The sequence below is a fragment of the Rhinolophus sinicus genome, linkage group LG12, assembly GCF_036562045.2.
Source record: "Rhinolophus sinicus isolate RSC01 linkage group LG12, ASM3656204v1, whole genome shotgun sequence".
NCBI lineage: Eukaryota > Metazoa > Chordata > Mammalia > Chiroptera > Rhinolophidae > Rhinolophus > Rhinolophus sinicus.
Window position 1 is genome coordinate 47,358,015 of NC_133761.1, and position 23,304 is coordinate 47,381,318.

The following is a 23,304-nucleotide window of genomic DNA, read 5'->3' on the forward strand; positions in this document are numbered from 1 at the left end:
AGACACTTACGAGGACAAGCATCCATGAAAAGTGCTTATTCCTGGCGGGTCTACTTGATGACCTAGTAGTTACTGAAGACCTAGTGAACTGACCATTTTCGTTGTTGTCATGCTGTCTTATTCTTTTCAGGTTTATCTAAAAATTCACCTGTAGGATGAGATGCTGAGATTGCCGATAAGCATAGAAAAAAGAGCACGTGAAGTCCAGTAAACCCATCGGAACCTTTTTTTTTAATGACATACATACTCCTTTCTTTTCCTGCCTCACATTCCTTGACAATCCCCCACTCTGTCAGTTTCTTCTCTCATCTCCATTAGTCTTTGTTCTCCCTGACCTGCATACCCATTCTGGACTTTTCTGCCTATTGAAATGTGGCTTGTCCCTGAAAGCGTGTCTCACAGTGCCTCTTCTGGGTTGCTTCTTTTCTAAATGGCCTCACTTCTGCTTTCTGTGTTTCTTAAGTGCTTTGTTTATACTTCTGTTATATTGCAGTTGGGCTTAATTCTGTATAAAATCAGCTCCACCTTCTCTTCCTCAATACATACATATCTATACTCTGATATGTACACCGGCTTCTGAATTCCCTGAGAACCAGAGCATATGTCCTTCGTTTTTCTTATTTCTTAGTACTAAACACAGTGCTTTAAATAGTAGGTAATCCATAAAATTTAGTGGATTATTAAGTTTGAAAGGGAACCACTCGTCTTAGGCCAATTGTATTTTTTATAAGACAGACTTTTAATTTTCTATAACAACAGAGTTAAAACTCTGTTTCAGTTCATGTTCAAAATGCATAAGCCTGGGTATAGATCTGTTTTATATAGATGTGTCTGTATTTGACTTTCATTGATATAAAAGTGGGAGATGGCCCTTTTTTCCTCTCAAATTGGTATTACCTGCGTTTATTACAAAGGTTGGGAGAACAGAATTTTTGTTGGCCGTGAGCAGTCAGTCACTATAAATTATATATGTGTTCCTGGAAACGATCCCAGAAATATCTTAAGCTCCAGAATCTTTTAATCAAAGGCAGGGCTTACTTCAAAAGACTGTTTCATGCTCCTAGGATATTTATGCAGGCTGATCTCTGCCTGAAAGAGAATGGTTTGTAATTCCAGCCTAGATTTTCCTGCAGAAAATGTAAACATTAAAACTGGTGATGTGTTTCAATTATTTATTCATAATTCATACAGATACCAGGGGTGCCAAGAAAATGTATACACGTGACCTGTAGACATCTTTCGTTATCAGTATATTTTGAGTATTACAATTTTAATACAGTTTTTTTCCTTTCTTAAACTGTGTATACATTTTTTTGGCACCCCCTGTATTTACCATGCACTGTTCATAGGATTGACTTTTCTTCATTTTGTTTCTATATTTTAGAATTGAGAAGTTGGGCTTTTTCTCTTAGGAATCAGTCATGTTCAGGAAGACCCACCTTGTTGTTATTAAAAGTTTAAGGAGAAATTAGAAGTTATCAGGGAGGGATAGTTTTTAATCTCTTTGAATCTCCACATAAAAACAGATATTGCTATGAAGACGGCAACCCCCAAACCCACAGACAATGTAATATTTAAAACTAACTAGGTGACAGGTTAGCCCACATATGGTATCAGTAGATGTGAAGGAGGAAGTGGAGGAAAGAAAACTGGTAGCAGGTACTCCCTGGAAAACGTGGGGAGCCATCCTAAAAACAACAGCCGAACCAGGAGGGAGCATGGGAAGCAAGGTAGGGATGGATAGTCTGGAGCAATCTTGGCATCTGGACTCTTGAAACTAACCAAGTAAGGCCCCCTCTACACAGAGCCCTGCTGTGAGGAGCAATTGTTGGGAATCAAGGTTGGATTGAGTTGGGGGTGGCAGAGGCAAGGGATGGAGAAGCGTCAGGTCAAAGTGGAGGAGGGAAGTGGAGCCAATAGATTTCCTAAATCAAAGGCCATGTTTGACAGCAGGTGGAGACAGAACAAGTTGTTCCAGAGCCATGAAGCTACACACGCTATATTGACCACTTTCCTTTGCTGAGGGTGCAGGAAGGCTCAGCCTAACTTGTATCTGTTTGTCTGCTGTGCCTTTATTGCCCGTAAACATAATTGTGCTCCTTATTTACCTCTCTCTCTTTTTAATATGTATAGTATGTCAATAATACGACACATAACACTTCAACTGGAAAAAATAAGTGGAATGTTTAGTATAAAAGGTCAGTGAGGTTGATCTTATAGAGAGGTGGGTCAAAATCTGAGGCTCAGAAATAGGAGTACCCTTTTTTAAAAGGTTCACATACAACATTAAAGAATATTGAGCGTATTTTAGACCACAAAGAAAACCTCAGTAAATTCTGAAGAATAGCAATAATACAAACATGATTATAATGGAATAAAACTAGAAGTTAACTATTTTTTTTGTCACATAAGAATTCTTAGTTTATTAGTCTTCTCATGGCAGATCTGCTCAGTCACCGCAGATAAAGTCACTGCCGAATCTTGACTCCTTTCTGCCAGCACCACTACTGGCCTTTGCAGGCCCCTGGACTTTCTCCATTCTGTTCTTTCATTCCTTTCGCTGTTTTGTTGAGGCCTTTTTCTTTTCATACAGGCCATGTCTTGCAAGCCTGTGTTTGAGGTTATGTTTCTTTGCGTAATCCAAGGAATCATAAATCATGCCTAAGCCAGTTGTCTTGCCACCATCAAAATGGGTTCTGGATCCAATACAAAGATGACATCTGGTGTGGTCTTGTACATTTTGGCCAGTTTTCCCCAAAGTTCTATCTTAGGTACTGTTTCCTTCCCAGGGTGAAGGGCGTCAATGACCATTTGTTTCCATTGACGTAGTCTATTGGTCATGGACTTCCTGGTCCAAGTAGTTACTGTGTTGTTCATGATGAGACCAATAATAGTCTTAGGCAAATCATTTGCCCATTGTCATAAAATGGTCCCTCAGAAAAAGAAAAACATTCACTGGGGGGGGGGGGGGGAGGAAGGAATCATGTTTAACGTCCTTAATGCTCCCAGCAGAGTTTTTGGCGTTACTCTTTGTGGACACAGGACAGAGAAAGTAAGAGGCCATTGAGATTTGTTTGGGCCCAACACTTCAGTGATTCTGTATTTCTAAGACAAGTCCACATCCACTGTTTGTATAAAACAGGACTGGATTTTATCAGGCGTTCAAAGAGGAAGTTGAGCTTCGGGATAGAACAATATCAAGAGCTTTTCCATTTCTTCTCATTTCTGTGGCATCACTTTAATTAAAAGTATTTCTTCTTATAATGGAACATGACAGAGCAATATTTTATCCTCAGTGTCTTCTCATTTCAGGATATTATTCACCACCATAAATAATGCATTAGGATATTAATGATGCATAATAGTTGTGATATTCCAGATGAACTGTTCTTCTTATTCAAGTGAGAATTTTTAAATAATAAAAATGTCAGTATAAGATAAATGCTGAATGATATAGGAGTGGATCACTTTAAGAATAAAGTTGATGAAACATTTTAAACAACAGATACTTGTTACTTAATGGTTCCCCTAAAACTTAATTGAAGTAATAAATCATAGTTATAGGAAAAAAAATATTAACACTGTTATTTTGTTGTTCTATTTACTTTATTCATCATGACTTTCACAGAATTTTGTTTGGGTGAAAGGGAGGAAAAACGAAGACCAATGTGTTAGGCAAAAAAAAACGTAAATTAATCAGATTTGTTTCTCAAAATCCTTGTGTTTTAGTTATATTGTTAATTATTTATTTGCCAATATTTTAAGAGGAAAAAAAATGGATGGTAGGTTTGGCAGAAAGGAAATATCCTAATGATGAATTAATGTCCAGTTTATAAAGAATAAATGATTGCATATAATGTTCTGGTAGAACACAAGAGTTATAAGAAAATATCTAGCAATCTTGCCAGATTGTCATAGTGACCAAAATGGGACTGTTTGCTAAATTACAATTTATAAGTGACATGGGACTATTTCTTCTTAATGTATTAAACATGCATTGATTCTGCTACTCAGTTAGGAAAAGTTGTTGATACAAAAGGACAAAGATGACATAATTGAAATCCCCAAAGTAGGAAGGATTTTTATGGAATATCAGCATAATACAGCTTTGATACATTGTCTTATGAGCTAAAGGCTCATTCTTGGAATATTTTAAGCATTTAAAAGAATTCTCATTGTCGTGAAAGATGAGCTTCTGATTTCTCATTATGTTTCTTTTTTTTTATTCTCCCAGAAGTATTTTATATTAATACCAGTAATTGTTTACAGATATTTATATACATGGTATGTTACCATTAAATAAATGGCAGGGCTACTAACAGAAATAAAAGTCAGAGGAAGGGTCTATTGCAGGAAGGATGGTTTGGTCTTATAATCTGATGTTTGTAATGACTGTAAATTTTCCAAACTACCTGGAAAAAGCAAATTATTTAATGGAAAGTTTCAAACCACACAATAGCCATTTTCACTCAGTATACTTTGCCATAATTCAGTGCTCAGGCTCTTTAGAAACAGCTGATCCCAGCGCATACAGCACATCCTCCTGGCTGAGGCTCCACGGGGAGGAGGGGGCAGGCGCCCGGGTGAAAACACCTGCCATGGTCTCTGATGTGGGGGTTGGGAGTCCTTCCACCCTGCACAGTGTCATGTGTGGCCTGTTTACCTTTGGAATGCTGCTTCCTCCAGTCCTGATCGACGGAACTCTCTGCAACGGTGGCTCTTAAGAAGCTCTGGTCAGGGACAGAGCAATTTTTGATGGCAGGGATGTATGATGATGAAAACATTTCATCTCTGCTTCCAGTGAGTGGGCAGGGGAGCCAGGCTTGTGGCAGGAGAACTCAGATTCTGTGGCACACCTACAGATGTGGGTGATCCAAGAGAGCTTTCTGTGCCCTCAGTCTTGGCTCCCACGGGCTTCTGGCATCTAAGACTGCCTTCTCATAGCTCATCCAATTCTGCAAACCGTTCTTCTCATTCCAAGAGACTTTCACCAGGAGTCTGTTCTTAGTTTTCAGATCCATGGGTATCACTTCATCGGGGGCTAAAGTTGCTACCTGCACAGCACTAATGATGATCTTGGTATTACTGTTGCTGTCACACGCAGGGCAGTCACACCAGAACGTCTTGGTTCAGCAGGCTTGCAGCTCAGTAGGCTTCCAGCTCAGCAAATGCTGTTTACGGGCAGGGACTTCATAGAACCGGAAAAACCACTGTACTCAAGCATGTTTCTTGCAATGAGGTTCAAAATCATCTTCAACCCGTTTAATCACTTTAGCAACATATGGATATTCATCATCGTTCCCTTCAACCCACACAAACTGTCCAACTGGGACGTGAATCTCCTTTGAACAACTTTCTAATGTCACACTCATTTTTTTGTAGGTTTGGGAGTGTAGCTTTCAATCCAACAATGGCCTGCCAACCCATGAATAAGTTCGTCTGGTCTTCAGCCTTGTAGGGTAGCATGCCATGGCTCCTGTATTGCTCTGGCAGTTGTAAGGGGTATTTTTCTTTGGAGCTGACAGGCCCTGTATATAAGTATTATGAATAGCTTCAGTATATGTTCCTTTTAAAGGCTGATAGAAAACGGAACTGTCAGAAGTAAACTTGGAACTTTTCACCCTTTCTCAATGAATCAGGTGAAATAGGCTTTCGCTACCAGCTGGACTCCTTGCAGCCACCGGGCCACACACCAGAGCCAAAGCGAGCTCCTCGCTAGGAATGCAAAGAAGGTCTCCCATTATGTTTTTTGACATCAAATGAAAACATAGGAAACACTGAAATCTAAGACTGAAAAACAATCTAAAATCTGAGAGAGAGAGAGACCCACTGATTATACGGCAGTTGGAATCAGTTGGAGACAAAGGTACCTGGGGTTTACCTCTGACACACAAGTTTACCTCAAACACTGTAGAAAGATTGGCAGACTCTTTAATGCATGTGTCTATCTGCCTCTGAAGGGGCTGTGCTCACAAGCAAAGTGGACAGCAGTCTTCTTGTACCTCCTGCCACTCTGTCACATCAGTTCAGACTCACACCAGTGGCCAGGGCATCAAGTGGAAGGGGGCTGACCCATTGCATTGTGGGAGCTTTGGTCCTCACGAATGATTGACTGATGTACTAAAGGCACATGCAGAGAGAAGTACTAAAGGCCTTGGTGGAAGAACAGGTAGGAATTGTGACTTTGATTATGGTATAGTTACTGTAATAATAGAGAGCAGAGCCAGGCGTAGCAGTGGGAGAAGCTGCCAGGTCAGCTGCTCAGAGCAGAGCTAAGTGGATGCCTGTAAACAACTGAAAATGCAGTGGGGTCCTACACACCATCTTGCCTTCTGGATCTGAGAGTGGGATTTAACCATCATGGGAGTGAACACGGCTGCAGCACATGGGGATCTCATACAGGGGTGGGTGCACTTTTTTTGAAAAGAGCCAAATAATAAGTACTTTAGGTTTTCTGGGTCAAATTTTTTTCCCCTACTACTCTGATGTTGACATTGACATGAAAACAACCATAGACCATATGCAAACAAGTGAGCGTGTCTGTGTTCCCCCAACCTGTATTTCTATGGACACTGAAATTTGAAGTTACAAGTTTTATGTCAAAAATATTATTTATTCTTCATGTGATTTCTTTTGTCAATCATTAAAAAATGTAACAGCCACTCTTAGTTCGTGGGCAGTGGGCCAGATTTGGCACATGGACTTGCAGGGTGTCTAGTCCTGATACAACATAGGGAAAATATTATATTCCTAAAGGAGAAGCTAGAGCAAATACAATAGGAACAATAATCAAAGATACAATAGAAAAAAAACAAAACTTTTGCCTGCAGGTTAAATGAACTCACATCATCCTAAAGTTGGGAAAGAGATCTTCTGGCTGGAGCTCCTGTTGAAGGTTTATGGAGGTAGAGGCATGGAGTCTGAGCAGACTCCTTGACAGACGGTAATTAGTAAGTTCATGAATATGTCATATGAATGAATGAGAGAGTAAATGAGTAAAATATGAATATAGGTAAACAGAGTATGATGTGGAAGCATTTCATAAGAAGAACAAGGACAGAGAAACAGGAGAAGAAGCATTTGTCTGAGACTGGGAATTCCCAAGGTTACTGTTGGGGATGGGGCAGGTCTTCACATGTCATGTACCAGCACAGCTATATCTGAAAGATTAAGAGAGCTACTGAAAGCTTTGAAACAGTGGATGGCGTTGTTTCATGTACTACTACTATCAACAATAAACAAAGCCAGACACTGGTTAAGGTGGTCGGGTCAGATTTTAATCAGCGATGTACTATTGCAATAGGGAAGAGAGTTCAGTGTGAAATGAACTCAACTTTGATTTATACAGAAGTGACTGGACTTTTTAAAGGGAGGGTGAGGGAGTAGGAAAGGGGGTAAGCAGGGTCCCCTAGAGTCAGGCAAATGAAAAATTACCAAGGGGTGATGACTATAAATGCTGATTAGCCCAGCTGTGTCTGTCAGCTGGCAATTACGGAAGTTAGGATCTACCTGCCCACAGAGACTGAGGAGGCGGCTCCTTCTTTCTGATGGTGACATTTCAAAGGATTGGCATTCGATCCTTGAGAAAGACACTCCTGAGTTGTAGGAGATGCATGCACATCTCAAAGGGACAGAGAAGATTCACAATTATAAGGCCATGTTTTAAGGGCTCTAAGAAAGGGTGGTCAGCAGATCCTCAGGTATTGGCTGGAAAACACTGTCAATTCTTTTGGCAGCCTTGAACTTTCTCAGGCAGGCCCTTTAAGGAAGGGGGTAGCATCCCAGAGATGTGACCTTAAGCTGTTGGAAATTGTGTTCGTGTTTAAGTCTCTTAATGTGGGGTGGAGGGGTGGGGCAGCAGAATGGACAAAACCATTTGTGTTGAGTCTGTAGTTTTTAGGTACCAAAGTTGAGGCCTAGTTGAGAAAAGGGTTCAGGAGCGCCTGGCTAGAGTTTGGTCAAGGAGCGAATTTCTGTCACCATTTATGGATGTGTGAGTTTAGATGATGCATGAACTTTCCTGGAGGTAGGAACAGTGTAACTCGATTGAGTCTACTGCAAGATGACATGCCTTTGAATATGCGTCTTCCTGCTCCCTGGAACTCCTTTGCACAGCCTTCACCTAAAGCAAGCCTCCTAGTCCTTTAGGCAGCTGTCGAAGGTGCCTCCTCTGTGAAGCCCTCCTGCATTTCCCTGCATCCCCCTTCTCCCTGGAAAAGGAACTGTCGCTTGCTTTTGCTCTTGCTCTTTGTCCCTCTCTCCTTCCTCCCCTCCCTCTCTCTCTGTCTGTCAAGCAAAATGAATTCCTTCTACTGCACCCCTTGCTGCTTAATCACATGTCCCTTTATGTTACATTTATTTTTTGAAATTATTATGATTTTTTTAATTAAAGTTTATTGGGGTGACAAGTGTTAGTAAAGTTACATAGGTTTCAGGTGTACAATTCTGTGATACATCATTTATATGTCACATTGTGTGTTCACCACCCAGAGTCAGTTCTAATAACCATGAAAGCACCTGCAGGCAGAGATAGCATCTTTCATAGCTCAGGTAATAATTCATTTTTGAAGGAAATAGATGATCAATAAATACTGGTTGATTTAAACTGATTTTCCTTCTTTGGACTAATGACTTAATTAATACTAATGTGCCTATTTTGACAGTTAACTAGTTCGTTTGGCTTTTTTTATCCTACTGTACTTTCCAAAGAATGCACAGACATCGTCTTCTGTCTTCAAAGAATTAATTTAATGTCTTTAATGTTATCAGAATAAATTTTCATATTTGTGACTATAATAACGCTTAATCCTGTATAGAAGGATAATGGATTGGTACAGTGCATTTTCAGTAATGATTTACTACTTCATGTTACGATTAATTTTTTGTTCGCATGCTCATACATTAATTTAAAGATTCACACACTTTATTGAAAAATAATTAAAAACTGTAAACAATTTTTGACAAAGTTGATGCAGAATAAAAGGCTAAGATTTTTTTTGCCTGCATAACTCTCTTGACATGGACATTTTTAAATTTTATGCATTGTTTTACAGTAAGTAATAAAGAAGTTTATATTTCTATTTATTTTGTTTAAATTAAATTATAGGTCAGGCAGCATTACTTATAAAATGCTTAACATGCATTTTACTACTGAAATATCCTCTTGAGAAACTTAAAATCAAGCTCACACTGGAGAGCAAAGGGACATACGAAGGCCTGACAATTAAGTTCATGAACTTGTTGCAATGATGTTGCTAACCTTTTTTGATATCAGAGGGATTATTCATTATGAATTTGTACTGACTGAACAGTTAACCAAGTTTACTATTTGGAATTGCTGAAAAGGCCTGCATGAAAAAGTTAGACGACCTGAACTTTTCACCAACAATTCATGGCTCTTACATCGGGACAATGCACCAGCTCACATGGCACTGTCTGTGAGGGAGTTTTTAGCCAGTAAACAAATAACTGTATTGGAACATCCTCCTTACTCACCTGATTTGGTCCCCAATGACTTCTTTCTTTACCTGAAGATAAAGGAAATATTGAAAGGAAGATATTTTGATGACATTCAGAACATCAAGGGTAATATGACGACAGCTATGATGGCCATTCCAGAAAAACAGTTCCAAAATTGCTTTGAAGAGTGGTCTAGGCACTGGCGTTGGTGCATAGCTTCCCAAAGGGAATACTTCGAAGGTGACCGTAGTGATATTCAGCATGAGGTATGTAGCACTTTTTCTAGGATGAGTTCGCAAACTTTATTGTCTGACCTTGTAAAACAGCCAGATGACAACACAAGCTATTTATTTAGTGGATCAGTTAGTGCTAATGGTCCATTCCATAGGATCTCAGAGAAGGGGACAACCACTGTGAAGGGGTGGCCAGAAAGGTTTCAGTGCCAAGATGGACTAGAGGTGGGTTCTAAAGTCGGTGTGGAGGTTGTAAGGAATGTATTTGTGTCCTCTGCAAAAAGGGAAGAGTAGTAGGCTGTGATCTGAACTTGAAGATGGCAAAGAAGAAACAGACACAGCACGCGGAGGAGGACAAGCTTATTCAGAGTCAGAAAGACCAAGAGAGGAGAGCACATTTTGTGGGAACAAAGTAATGAACAGTAGTGTGTGCAGCAGGGAGTCTGATGGGGTGAGGCGTTGGGGAAAGTCAGAAGGATGTGTTTGGGGAACTTGGAGTTGTTGCAGTGTTGTGCTGAGACTGAAAAATGTCTTAGTGAAGGAGGTACACAGGCACCTGAAAAGACCAACATCATTAGTTATTAGGGTAGCGCATGTTAGCACCACAGCGAAATGTCCCTGCACACCCACTAAAATGGCTGAAATTGGAGACTTACAATATCAAGTGTTGTCAACACCAAGGGCAGCCTCCCTCCTACAAGTGTTGAGGGCAAAACAGAAGGATGTGGTCACTTTGGAACAGTTTCACAATTAAGCATAAACTTAGGATATAATACACCAGTCCATGCCCAGTTATGTATCCAATAGTTACTTACCCATGTTTCTGCACAAACTCCTGGATTCATGTTTAGAGCAGTTTTATTCATAATAGGAATAAAAACCAATTTCCATTAACTCATTATTTAACAATAAAACATTATTTAGTAATAAAAAGAATAAACTATTAATCTGTGCAACAACACAGATGCAACAAAAGAGCAGTCAGTAAAGTGACAGAAGCGAGACACTCAAGTTTATAAGCTGAATGATTCCATTCATATAAAATTGTAGAAAGACAAAACTACAGTGACAGAAACATCTCAATGGTTGGCAATGGCTAGGGAAGGAGGTGGGGATTTACTGCAGAGACGCAAATGTTTTTATTCCATCAAATGGAAAGAGATGTTCTATTTTATGAGAGTGGCGATGGTTTTATGATGGTAAATGAGTGTCAAAACTCGTTAAGTTGTAGATGTATTATTGGTGAGTTTTATTGCACTAAATTATATACAAATAAAGCTGACTAAAAAAAAAAAACCAAAACACAAACCACTAAGCAAAATAAATACATATTTGATAACATTAAAATGAAAGACTTTTGGATATCAACAAGTACCATAAAAATAATAAAAAATAACAAGCCTCAAATTGGAAGAAGATATTTTTAACAGGTTCATATAACACTGATAAAATGTTGCTATCCAGAATATATAAAGACTCTTACCAGTTAATAAGGAAGAAAGAATATCCAAGTATAATAATATTCAAAACATTTGTAGAAGTAGTTCGTAGAAAACTCAAATGGCTTCCAAATACTTGGGAAGATTGTCAAGTTGTTAGTAATAAGGGATGTACAACTTAAAGTCACATTCTAATTCTTGTGCATGGCAAAAATAGATAAATTTTTCAAGCAGTAGCAAAGATATGGACCAGTGGACATTTTCATACATTCCTGTTGGGATTGTAAATTGGTACACCACTTGGGAGAGCAATATGATTATACCCAATAATGTTGAAGGTGGTAATATCTGAGACCTAGCAAATTCTCTCTAAGAAATATACCTGGCTTCGACCAACTCTTGCACATGAGCTCATGAATATGTACATACATATTCACTATAACAGTTTTGTAATAGAGAAGGAAACAAAAGACAGCTGTTAGAATGGCGAGATCCAAAACCCTGACAACACCAAATGCTGGCAAGGATGTTGAGTAACAGGAACTCTCACTTGTTGCTTGTGGGAATGCAAATGTTACGGTCACTTTGGAAGACAGTTTGGCAGTTTCTTACTAAACTAAACATACTCTTACTATATGATCCAAAAATTGTGCTACAAAGTATTTACCCAAATGAGTTGAAAAATTATATCCGCACAGAAACCTGCACACAGATGTTTATAACAGCTATATTGATAATTGCCAAAAATCTGGAAACAACAAAAATGCCCTTTGGTAGGTGATGGATAAATAAACTGTAATACATCCAGACAATGAAATATTTTCAGTGCTAAAAAGAAATGAGCTATTAAGCCGTGGGAAGAGATGGAGGAAACTTAAATACATGTTACTAAGAGAGAGAAACCAATCTAAAAAAGCTATATACTGTATGATTCAAACCCTGTGACATTCTGGAAAAGGCAAAAACTATGGAGACAGGAAAAAGATCCGGGTTTTTCAGGGAAGTGAAACTACTCTGTATGATACGGTAATGGTGGGTACATGTTGTTATATATTTATCAAAACCCATAGAATGTACAACACTAAGAGTGAACTCTAAGCTATGTATTTTGGGTATAATTATGTTCCAGTGTAGGTTCTCTGACTGTGACAAATGTACCACTCTGGGGGTGGGAGAGAGTGGGGACGATATTACGGAGTTCTGTATTTTGACTCCATTTTGCTGTGAACCTAAAACTGTTCTAAAAAAATAAAGACTGTTTTAAAAACGTACAAACAAAAGATCTCTAAATTTTGTCAGTAGGAAAATTGATAATTAAATGGTAGTATATTCACAGTGTTATACTGCACACAGTGAAACTATAGCTGTACATATAAAAAAGAATTCTAAGAATATGATGTTAAGCAAAAATCAAAAAAATCAAAATATAGATGGACATATACATTATGATGCCATTTATATCATATAATATGAACAATTCTGTAATTAATATCAGAATATAGAAATATATAGTAAAATTCTGCAAAAAAAGCACTTGAGTGACAACTAGATTTCAGCAGAATGGTTACTGTTTCAGGGGAATACGCACAGTGGAAAGGGGGGGGTGGGCACCTACTGCAACTGTGTATGTAATAGTTTATATTTTAGCTGGGTGTTGAAATGTAGGTGTTTATTGTAGTACTTTTCAATTCATTAATTCGATAACTATTAGGTTGGTGCAAAAATAATTGTGGTTTAAAAAGTTAAAAATAATTGCAAAAACCATAATTACTTTTGCGCCAAGCTAATACTTTATTGACTGCCTACTATGTGCTAAGCAGTGTCCAAAGTCAGGGATAGAGCAGTGATCAAGACACCGAGTCATCTTGTGGATTGTTCGTTCTCGTGGATGAAGACAGAAAATAAATAATTTAGTTGACAATTAGTGATACATCATGCAGAGAACATTAAAGCAAGGCAGTAGTAAATGTCAGGATGTCTGTTAGATTGGTTTGGCCATAGAAAGCCTCTCTGATTGCTGAGTAAGAAGAAGGAACCGGCCATTGGATGTAGAGAGAAGGAGCATGGCGGGCAGATGGAAGAAACAGTGCAGAGATTCTAACATGAAAATGAGCATGGACTGTTCAAAGGATGAAAGAGGCTAGTATGGTTGGAGTCTAGCAGGTGAGATGGACAAATGATAGGACATGAGGGCAGAGAGAGGGGCAGGGGCCAAATCATCAAGGGCTTTGCAAGGTAGGATGAGAGGTCTGGCTTTTATTTTAAGTTCAATGTAAAGCTCTTGGATGGTTGTTAACACATGTGTTGTGTGGTTGCCTTGTGGAGAGGGGATTGGAGAAGACAAGAGAGAACAGTGGCTTCAACTATTTCTTAGTAAAGGCAATAGAAGTAGTTAGATGCAGAATTTTTGTTGGGCTGGATTTGTCAGTAGGAAAACTGATAATTAAATTGTAGTATATTCAAGATAAGGGAAAAAGGAATAAAAATTTTTTGGATTGGAATGTATTGTTCAGTTGAACAAAATTGGTGGGAAGTGTAGAGAAAGGAAGATGTTAATATGAAGAGTTCTATTTTGACTGTGCTAAGTTTGTGACATCCAAGTAGAGGTGTCAGTAGCAGCTTCCTGTTAGCCAGGAAGACTAGGGAGAGGTGAGGTCTGGTGTTTAAGACCATGGGTGTGGGTGAAAATCACCTAGGGGGATTGGAGTTATAGAAGAGAAGGGGACTCAGGTCAGGCATTTAGAAGTATCAGAGGAGAATGATTCAGCAAAGTAAACAGTAATTTTCTTTTTCTCTGTCTTCTAAGAATAGCAAAATCTTTCTCAGAATCCTTATTGCTTAAACTAGAAGAACAGACGATGAGTTTAATAATGCACAAAGCCATAGGGGACTAAAATGTAAATACTGTGCACAGTTGAATTTTAATAGTAACTATATTTTGTCACTGAAAAAGTTGAAGAGCACATGATGAATACAAAAATAAAGTCACACTTTCGGAAATTATTTAACAGCTGAATAGTTGGAAAAAAGTCAAGAATGTAAAAGGAACAAAACAGTTGTCAAAAATACAAATGATAAGGGCAAAGAAATAATTATAGTCATATTTCCTATGTAAGAGAAGAAAGAAAATTGAAACTAATACAAAACTCCATCCCAGAAACAGAAACACTTGAGAGGGAGAAGACTGATTTGTAAAGAAAAAGGGGGACAAGAATAAAAGAAGACCCATGGATTTAAATAATCGGAGGGACAAGCTGGGGGTAATGTTTATTCTCTACCCTAACAAACTGCATGGACAGATAAAGCACAAGTGCTTCAGTGTGTTTTGACAGAGTAATGACTTCCATAAAAGTTAAAGTCACCATCCGCCATTTTTATAATTGCCTCGCGACAAAAAAGTAAGGTACCAGTGGGTGTTAGACTGAAAGACTTCAGCACACATCTAAAACCCGGGAAGAATGACTATATCAAACAGTTTAAAAGCATTTTTAGTAGAATCACGTCAAACAGGAGTATAAACGGATGGCTTGATTCAGAATAAGTAGGAAGCAATGGAGCCACCCTTAACTATCAACGGTAACTTAGATTTTGAAGTTTATAAGTTTTAAAAAAAATATACTGGAGCTCACATTGAGAGTTTCACTGTGACAGAGTATTCATAATATAGGGGTAACACTCAAGGATAAGTTTAGTAAATGGCTTCTTTAAAAAGGCCAAGCTTCTTCTCTCTTTTTTATATATTCGGATGATACTACCGGTGTGTTTGAATCATTCGTTCCTTCAGGAGCAAGTTACATTCCCTTAACCAATCAAGTTCTTGATAATCATTCATTCATCACTTGACCCTGACACTCATTCTCATTTGTCAATTCTGCCACCATCTGGATGCATAAGAAAGTGAGGTTCCTGATGTCAGGAGCTCATGGTCTCTTACGGGGGCTCTGATCGCCCAACTATTGCCTGTGAGGACCCACAGTTTTTTCAAGTTGTATTGGTAGTTAGGGATGTAAGCATTTTCCAGCAGATTAGCAATGAGTTCTGTGACCAAAAGAAAACAAACAAACAAACAAACAAACAAACAAACAAACAAGCAAAAGACACCAAGAACCACTGTTCTAGGCTTCACAGATATGGTGTGTGACGGGGAGACACTGGTTTTTGGTTTTGTTTTCAAATTCTCCTGATCTTAGGGAACCCAAATTCTTAACCTTGGCATCGTTTCTCTGGGGCTTCTATCAGACATTGCAGCAACATAATAGGGTCAGGGAGGCTATTTTTTCTACATAGAAGAAACCGATATTTTTGTAAGATTCACTATTATCTTGTTTTTGTGTCATACCTGTGCCTCTGATAAACGATTCAACGTTTATATAAATGTGCTCAGAGGTATTTTTCTTGGTGAAAATGATGAACACTAAAAATACAATTCTTCAAGGTTTGTTGTTTATTGCGTACATCTACATCGGTTTTGCTCTAAACTCAGAGTTAGTCTTAGCTTACATTTTTAAAAGGCTTTTGACTTTTCTATTTCCTCCTCTTTATTCTGCTGGTGGAATTAAGAGTTATCATTGATTAGAGTGTTTTTACCCTACTCTGGCTCCCAGAAAGTGACATTCTGGAGAGAGAAAGGATGAAACTTGCCCTATTTGAGTATGGAAGAAGAAAAGTATAAGACTTGATTTACAGAGGGTTAATAATAAAGAGAAGAAATGATACAAAATAAGATTATGAGGTCGAGGCCTTGGAACATGCACCTTCTCTTAGAACTCTGCAAAGAAAATTGTCAAATTGTCAGCACTGTGGTGACCTTTTGGTGTGGTGGACTTCTGGGCCCTGAGATACTTTCCACCGCTATTTGTTCAAAGTCATAAACCAGGACTGGCTGGATCTAAGTATAGTCTCCCTGAGTTGATGAGTCATGCCGTCTGCTAATAAAAAGTTTTATACTTTGACATGTGTGCTAAGTTTTTGTTGTTGGTTGTGAATGTTTTATGTCCTCCTAGGGGCTTTTAGGAGAATATGTTTTCACAGCACTTGTGGTCCCATTATACTGTGAGCCAAACTAATGAGTTTTAATTATACCAGGAGCTGTGGAGCTGCTGACACATTCATAATGTGTTTTAAATTGGAAGGATGGAGAGCAGAAACCAAAGGTGTAACCTGGAGTCATGTTTGGAAGATAATTTCCTTGCCTGCGATGCTGCCTCTCATGTTTATTTCTCGAGTTGAAGAATCTGGTTGACTCGTGGCATTCCCATGTACTCGGTGGAAGAGAGGCCATTTGCTCTTGACTTGGGGGACCCAGATTTTAGGCCAAGGTTTTCACTTTCTGTTTGGATTTGAATAAGTCACCTGACAATAGTACTTTCTTTGCCATGGCTATGACAGGAGGCTTACTGAGCAAATGCAATATGATGATAGATATCTGGACAGTGAATGTTTGAGCAGTCTCTTCCCTGTTCTTTTGGTTAAGGGGGGTTTAAGTTATGACTAACAGAGCCTAGGCATTCTCTGCCTGCTTGGGAATCTCATGAATGTTGTTAATATTTTTCTCCATTGATTACTGTTATCACCATCTGATTTTTTGTGTTCCCTTAGTCTGTTAAACATGGCTATCTGGATGTAAGCCCTACTTTCTTTTGTGTCCTAGTTGACATGTAGGTATATGTTATTTTTGGTATTTGCCCGATCTCCTAGTTCTAAAAATTGGAAAGGCCCAAACAATATCGTTGTTCAAGTACTGAGGAATGCCCTGCTCCTCTGTAGATGTTTCAGGGATCACAGATGTCACTGACTGTTAATAAGATCTTCAATGCCAAGTTAGGCAAAACGCTTCTCTCCTATTTTCCTGGTAATACTCCTACAGTTTGTTATCAGATCATTATAATGATGGTAGAGAATTCATTGATGCCACCAGGATACATGTGGCTTTTTCACATTTTTGATAAAATAAACACAATGAGCTTGCTGGAGAGTCCCAGCTTTACACTGTCAACACATTATGAGGACATCGTAGCATCTGTGAGATCGGTTGAGTTTTCTGTGAATCAGTCTGAAGTGTAACCACGTCTTTGTAACTATCTTACAATAATTGAAGTGAATTGACTAGAAAAGTAGAATTCCTGGTACGTAGTGAAGACTCACCTGGTGTTTGTGGAACTGAATCGGTAAGGACTTCTGTTTGCCAGTGGGCGAGTGGATCTGCTGTCAGTGGCACAGGCAATGTGAGTGCTGTTAGTGACACATGGCTTTGTTTTAAATATATGCTAACTTTGTAGTGACCAGTCAATTGCCACACTCTTTAAACACCAGTAATTTCGATCAAATAAGTAACAGATTTTAAAAATTATAATCTCATACTTAAAATTCTACTTAGAGGGTGAAAAAAATACCTGTGCTTTAGCTTACATTCACCTGAGGTCTTCCTCAGTTGAATACACACCTCTCACTGCTGAAAAACTCACGGTTGCAAATATTTAGTATTAGAATATGCAGTTTCTTGTGTTGTCACGGGAGCTATAAATATTGTTTCTAGCATGCTATTTGTTAAAGAATTGAAGATCAAAAAGTTGTAAGGAGCATATTGCAGGAACTCCATTTAATGTGGATGGTGCAAAGGATAGCACCATGCACTGCTTGAAAGAACTTCTAATTGTGGTAATTCCAGAGCTTTCTAAGCAGTGATACTATGTGTTTAAAAAGTAGTCCTCTGTAGTGAAAACTGAGCTTCCTGTTACAACTAAAATTTTTCCTATTTAGGATTTTTTCCCCTGGTATTATTAAACAGCACCAATATCTTAGTAATGAGGTTCATAAAACACAGCCTGATGACTTTTGTGTCTTCTCAATGACAGAAGACAAAAGCAATCTAATTATGATTTAGTTTGTCAGGAGATGAAATGCATGTGATAAGACCAGTAGCTTCACCTGTTAAGGGCCATCCTTCTAAGGATTATCGATTAGTATAACTAGAGTATAGTTTTCTTGTTGGTAATCCTGTCATCAAACCCTTTGGTGCTGTTCCCTTTGAACAACAAACTGGCTCATACCATTCCAACACAGCCATAATTTAATTGAAATATAAATTGAAATATATTGTTGCAATATGTTTTCATTTAACCCAGGGAATTTTTGTTGATAAGATAATTGATAATACAAACAATCCCCGACTTAATGATGGTGAGAAAGCGATACACATTCATGGAAAACCATACTTCAGAGTTTGAATTCTGCTCTTTCCAGACTAGCGATGTGCAGTCTGCTATTCTCTCGTGATGCTGGGCAATGGGCGAGTGGCAGTTCCCTGTCAGCCCCACGATCACGAGGGTCAACAGCTGATACTCTACCGTATGTATGCTGTGTGACAGCAATTTTGGGGATTGTGTTCTGAGCACGTTTAAGGTCAGCTTGGCTAAGCTATGATGTTGAGTAGGTAACAGTATGAAATGCACTTTCGACTTACAATATTTTCTTTTTATTTATTTTTTATTTTTCTTATTTTATTTATTTATTTATTTATTTATTTATTTATTTATTTTTATTAAATTTATTGGGGTGACAATTGTTAGTAAAATTACACAGATTTAAGGTGTACAATTCTGTATTACATCATCTATAAATCCCATTGTGTGTTCATCACCCAGAGTCAGTTCTCCTTCCATCACCATATATTCGATCCCCCTTACCCTCATCTCCCACCCCCCACCCCCCGCCCCCGTTACCCTCTGGCAACCACTAAACTATTGTCTGTGTCTATGAGCTTCTGTTTCTCATTTGTTTGTCTTGTTCTTTTGTTGTTTTTGGTTTATATACCACATCACTGACTTACAATATTTTCAATTTAACAATGGTTTTATTAGGGATGTAACCCCATCATAAGTCGAGGAGCATCTGTGTATCTTTAAAAATACTAAGCCTCAAGCTTCTTCTCCAAAGCTTTTCTATTATTTTACAAATTCATAAACTTATCAGCTGTCAAACTAATAACGACTGAATTAAAAATCAGAAACTTCAATAGATTTGATTTCCTGTTACCACCAACTTAATAACCTAACAACTTTTTGATGTGATAGAAAGTGTAGCAGCATGACTCTACAGTTATGGTAAGAAGAACAAAAAGGGTATATACAGCCTTTTAACTAAGAACTCTAGGAATCTGAACCAAGGTACACTCATTTACTAGGTTTGTGCAAAAGTAATTGCGGTTTAAAAGGTTAAAAATAATTGCAAAAACTGCAATTACTTTTACACCAACCTAATAATTAATTCTGTTTCCAGAGGCCTGGAGTACAAGTCTCACTATATTCTCAATAGTGGGTTCCTAGGACGGGTTGACTGTATTGATTACAAGTGTCCCTGGGTTCTACAGGTTGGTCTCATTCCTATGGAGTGGTCAGCTAGACATCTCCCTCAGAATGTATCTGCATTGCATGTTAGTTACTGCATGGTTAGGAAATAAACAGGAAGGCTGCTAGGCTAAGAGAACGCAGTCTAAATTTGTCAGGGGCACAGGCCCTGAAGGCAGAGGCCTTCAGTTAAAATCCCAGTTCTATCATATCTAGGTTCGTTTGTTGTCAACTTTTTTTTTTCTATTGTAAACAACACTGCAGTGAACATCCACATACAAATATCCACAAACAGCTCTGGGCACTGTTCAGTTATTTCCTTAGAATGAACTCCTACATAAAGGCATCTACTTTTTAGGGCTTTTGATATTTACTGCCACATGTTATCCTCCAAATAGTTTATAATCCTATGGCCTGTATTTGTGAACATCCCTTTTCCATTCCCTACCACATCGCCATTTTAATTCAAAATAAGAAAGCTGCAATCTAAAAGGCAAAGTTTTCTGTTTTGGAAAAATTATGCTTCTTTGATTACTGATAAGGTCGATGATTTTCCATATTTACTATGTTTGTGTGGATTCTGTGTTCATATCCTTTGCCTGTTTTTCTAGTAGAGTAGTTGTTTTTGATATATAGCTGTCATTTATATACACACACTATCATATGTATGTAATGATTTCCAGTTTTCTTGTTAACAGATTGGTTATAGTGTTTTTGTTATATTGAAGTTTTAAAAATGTATTTAGTAAAATCTATCCGTTTTGTTCTCTATATTTCTGCCTTTAGAAAGGTCTTTATGAAGTTTTGTCATACCCCATAATTAAAAAAAAAATCTATCTTTTCTTCTAGTACTTTCATAGTTTTCTAATGTTCTTAATCTTTATGGGATTAATTTTTATTGTAAGACATAGGAGTTTTGAATTCTTTTTTTTTTTTTTTTTTGTAAAGGTGATGTATTTACTGGTAAAAAAATTTCCAAAGATACAATGAGAGTCTCCCTCACACCCCTAATTTATATGAATGTCACTATATTAAGAGCTAAATAATTCCTTAATAATGAAAAATTTTCTTATATATGATCATATGAAGGTGACTCTGTGGTTGACATTTTAAGTTTCACCTTTCAAAGAAAAGCTGTGTTATAGCACCTGAAAACTTTATACATTTATGATATTAAATGTACACATGTACCTATTCCTTACTTTTTCCTGCCGATCACATCAATTGCAATAGTCCTTGCAATCATATCAAGTACAGGTTTTCTCCAGTTTTTAGGACGGTCTCAGCAGTGACCCATATATATTTGGAGTGTGCTCTACTTTACATGGCTACCATATTGTTGGAAAATGGAGACCCAAGGGGCCAAATCCACATATCCTTTGTCCCACACAGCATTTGTAGTTATCAGATAATTCAGTAAGTGCCACCACTGTAGCCCCGTTTTATTGGTTTGTGTGAATGTTCTGTGAAGGGTCAGAGAGTGTGTTTAGGGAAAGTCTTGACTTAGCAGGGAGTGAGTGGTGTGGGAGGAATACAGGTGACTGTCCTCTAATTCTGTGTCAGAGCCTGTCACGGACCTCGCTTTATAGTAGAATTCTTTCTGAGTACAACATAGTCCTTTTGTAAGCAGTAGGTACAGGCTGACTACATGGATGAGTCAGACTTAAACAACCAGTGCCATCACCCCTGCTTTAGCAGCTTCATGCCTTACCTTGGAAGGCAGTGTCCTTTTCCTCATCCATTGTCATTGTTTTGAGTATCATTTAAGTATGTAAAGTACACTGAAAACATGTAACACACTACACGAATGTAAGTCTCTGTTAAGGAAAGAGAAAAATCTCCACTTTGATTATTTAGTTCATAAACTCAGTGCATATGAGTCTGTTGTAGTCTGTCACTGGGCTGTCTGTTTCAAAGAGTACTTATTTAATAGATGTTGTTATGTACCTCCTTCCAAGCCCAATGGCTACTATCTTATGCCGCCTTCCATATGTAGGTGTGCGGAACTTGGGTCAAGTTTTCAAAATAAGAGTGATGTTAGAAATAAGTGAAAAATTTCCTCTTAACTACTGTTTTACTAATGCAGCACTGACAAGCAGAAAGACAAATACGTAGATGAGCGAACTGTAGCAATCTGTAGATGGCTACCACCTGTGCTGTAGTTGGAGGTCCCTGGAGAGGCCATGCCACCAACCAAGGCTGGCTGTTGCTAGTACTGGGCTTAGTGCTGCTCAGCCAGAGGTGTGCGACATGCCGAATCCAGATGCTGCTTGTTTGGGTTTTGTGAACCTTTGAAAGAATTTAGGAAAGTCTGCAGCATGAGTCAAGGAAGGCGGCATGAGTCAAGGAATGACTCAGTTAAACTTAGAATATTTGCCAAGACTGGACTATTCAGTTATCATACAGTAGCTGATAGGGTTATATGCCATTTTAATAATGATCTGATCATCTATTTACCAGCAGAAAATCAGCCCAAGGAAGTCTCGTATCCTATAACAAAATTTAAATTGTACTGTACCTGAGCTAAAGGTAATCCATGTGCCTGTTTATTCATGCATTATGTGATTTTATGGTTTGTTTTTTAATCCATAGGTTGGTCAATGACTTAACAGTAATTTAGCATTATTTTAAAATATTTGTGTATGAAGAGTATGAGTTGTTCCATTGTTTAAGCTTTTTGTAACATCAAGTTTCTCTGTGTGCATCCAAACGTTTGAAGACATTTAAGTAGATTTCTTTTGAAGTTAATGAAAATGGAGAATAATTATTCAACTTTGTTCTCTTGGTTACTTTATATGATTGTTATTTAAAACAATTATTTGGCCTTTTTTTTTTTTTTGTATGATAAACATCTTTCCCCCGATGCTTTCACTTTTCTGTGTGGGTTTTTGTTTTCATGATTTAAATGGTTTTTGTTGCATTAAAAACTGCAAAAACAGATCTGGTAGGCTTGTGGCCAGACCAAGCAGGGTGGTCACGATGGATGCTGTTTATAAAATGAACTTGAAGCTACATTACAAATGATTTAACCCCACTTCTTGAGTAAATTGGGGCATTGAAGTTACATAATCAAACAAAAGTTAGTTCTTAAATGGTAAAATCAAGACTAAAATTTGGGCCTTCTGAGTTCTGGAGTATCATTTCTTCTGTATCTATTCTACCGTAATATAATGACTCATTTCAGCACAAATACACAATTTAATCAGTGGAAGGATAATTTTAACCCTTATGTGATGCATATGTATCCCCAACACTTTAGTAACTTGTATCTTAGAAAATAGCAATGCCTCAATGAGTCACATTTAGTTTATTTTCTCTATTATATGTTCCCTACATAAAATACCATTTTGTCTACTGCACTAGAATCCAGCCAGCATTTTCTTTTCTACCGTAAAAACTTAGAATATTAACATTAGTACTGCTTTTTACATGCACGTGGTGTATCAGAGACTTTGCTAGGTATATGAGCAATTTCCTTATTCTTTACATAATGAGGAAGAAGCTGAGGTTCAGAGAGTTTAGGTCATTTACCCAAGATCACACAGCAGTTGAGTAGTAGAGCCAGGATTTCAACCCAATTCTTTCTAACCACAACGTGATAAACTGTCTTTGGCATGAACTAAGCAGTTGACGCTATAGTAAATTTATAGGAAGGTTGGTTCAGAGTTTCATAGCATAATGCTGAGAAAGTCACATGGAACAGAAATGGAACTTCTACAGTAATTCGGAAATTGCTATCCTGAATAGATTCAGTATGATTTTAGCCTCTATATGTGTATGTATTGGCTTATTTGCTTTTTGAATTTTGTTTTTATTTATTAAGCTCTT

The 23,304-nt window shown here is 37.9% G+C and overlaps 1 protein-coding gene and 1 pseudogene across 1 annotated transcript in view; one reads left to right on the forward strand and one right to left on the reverse strand.

The window, feature by feature from the left end:
- RYR2 (ryanodine receptor 2) overlaps nucleotides 1-23,304 on the forward strand; it is a 567,150-nt gene that overhangs the window by 170,982 nt on the left and 372,864 nt on the right. The gene's annotated exons all lie outside the window — the stretch shown is intronic.
- Nucleotides 2,402-2,877, reverse strand: LOC109455316 (small ribosomal subunit protein eS24; annotated as a pseudogene).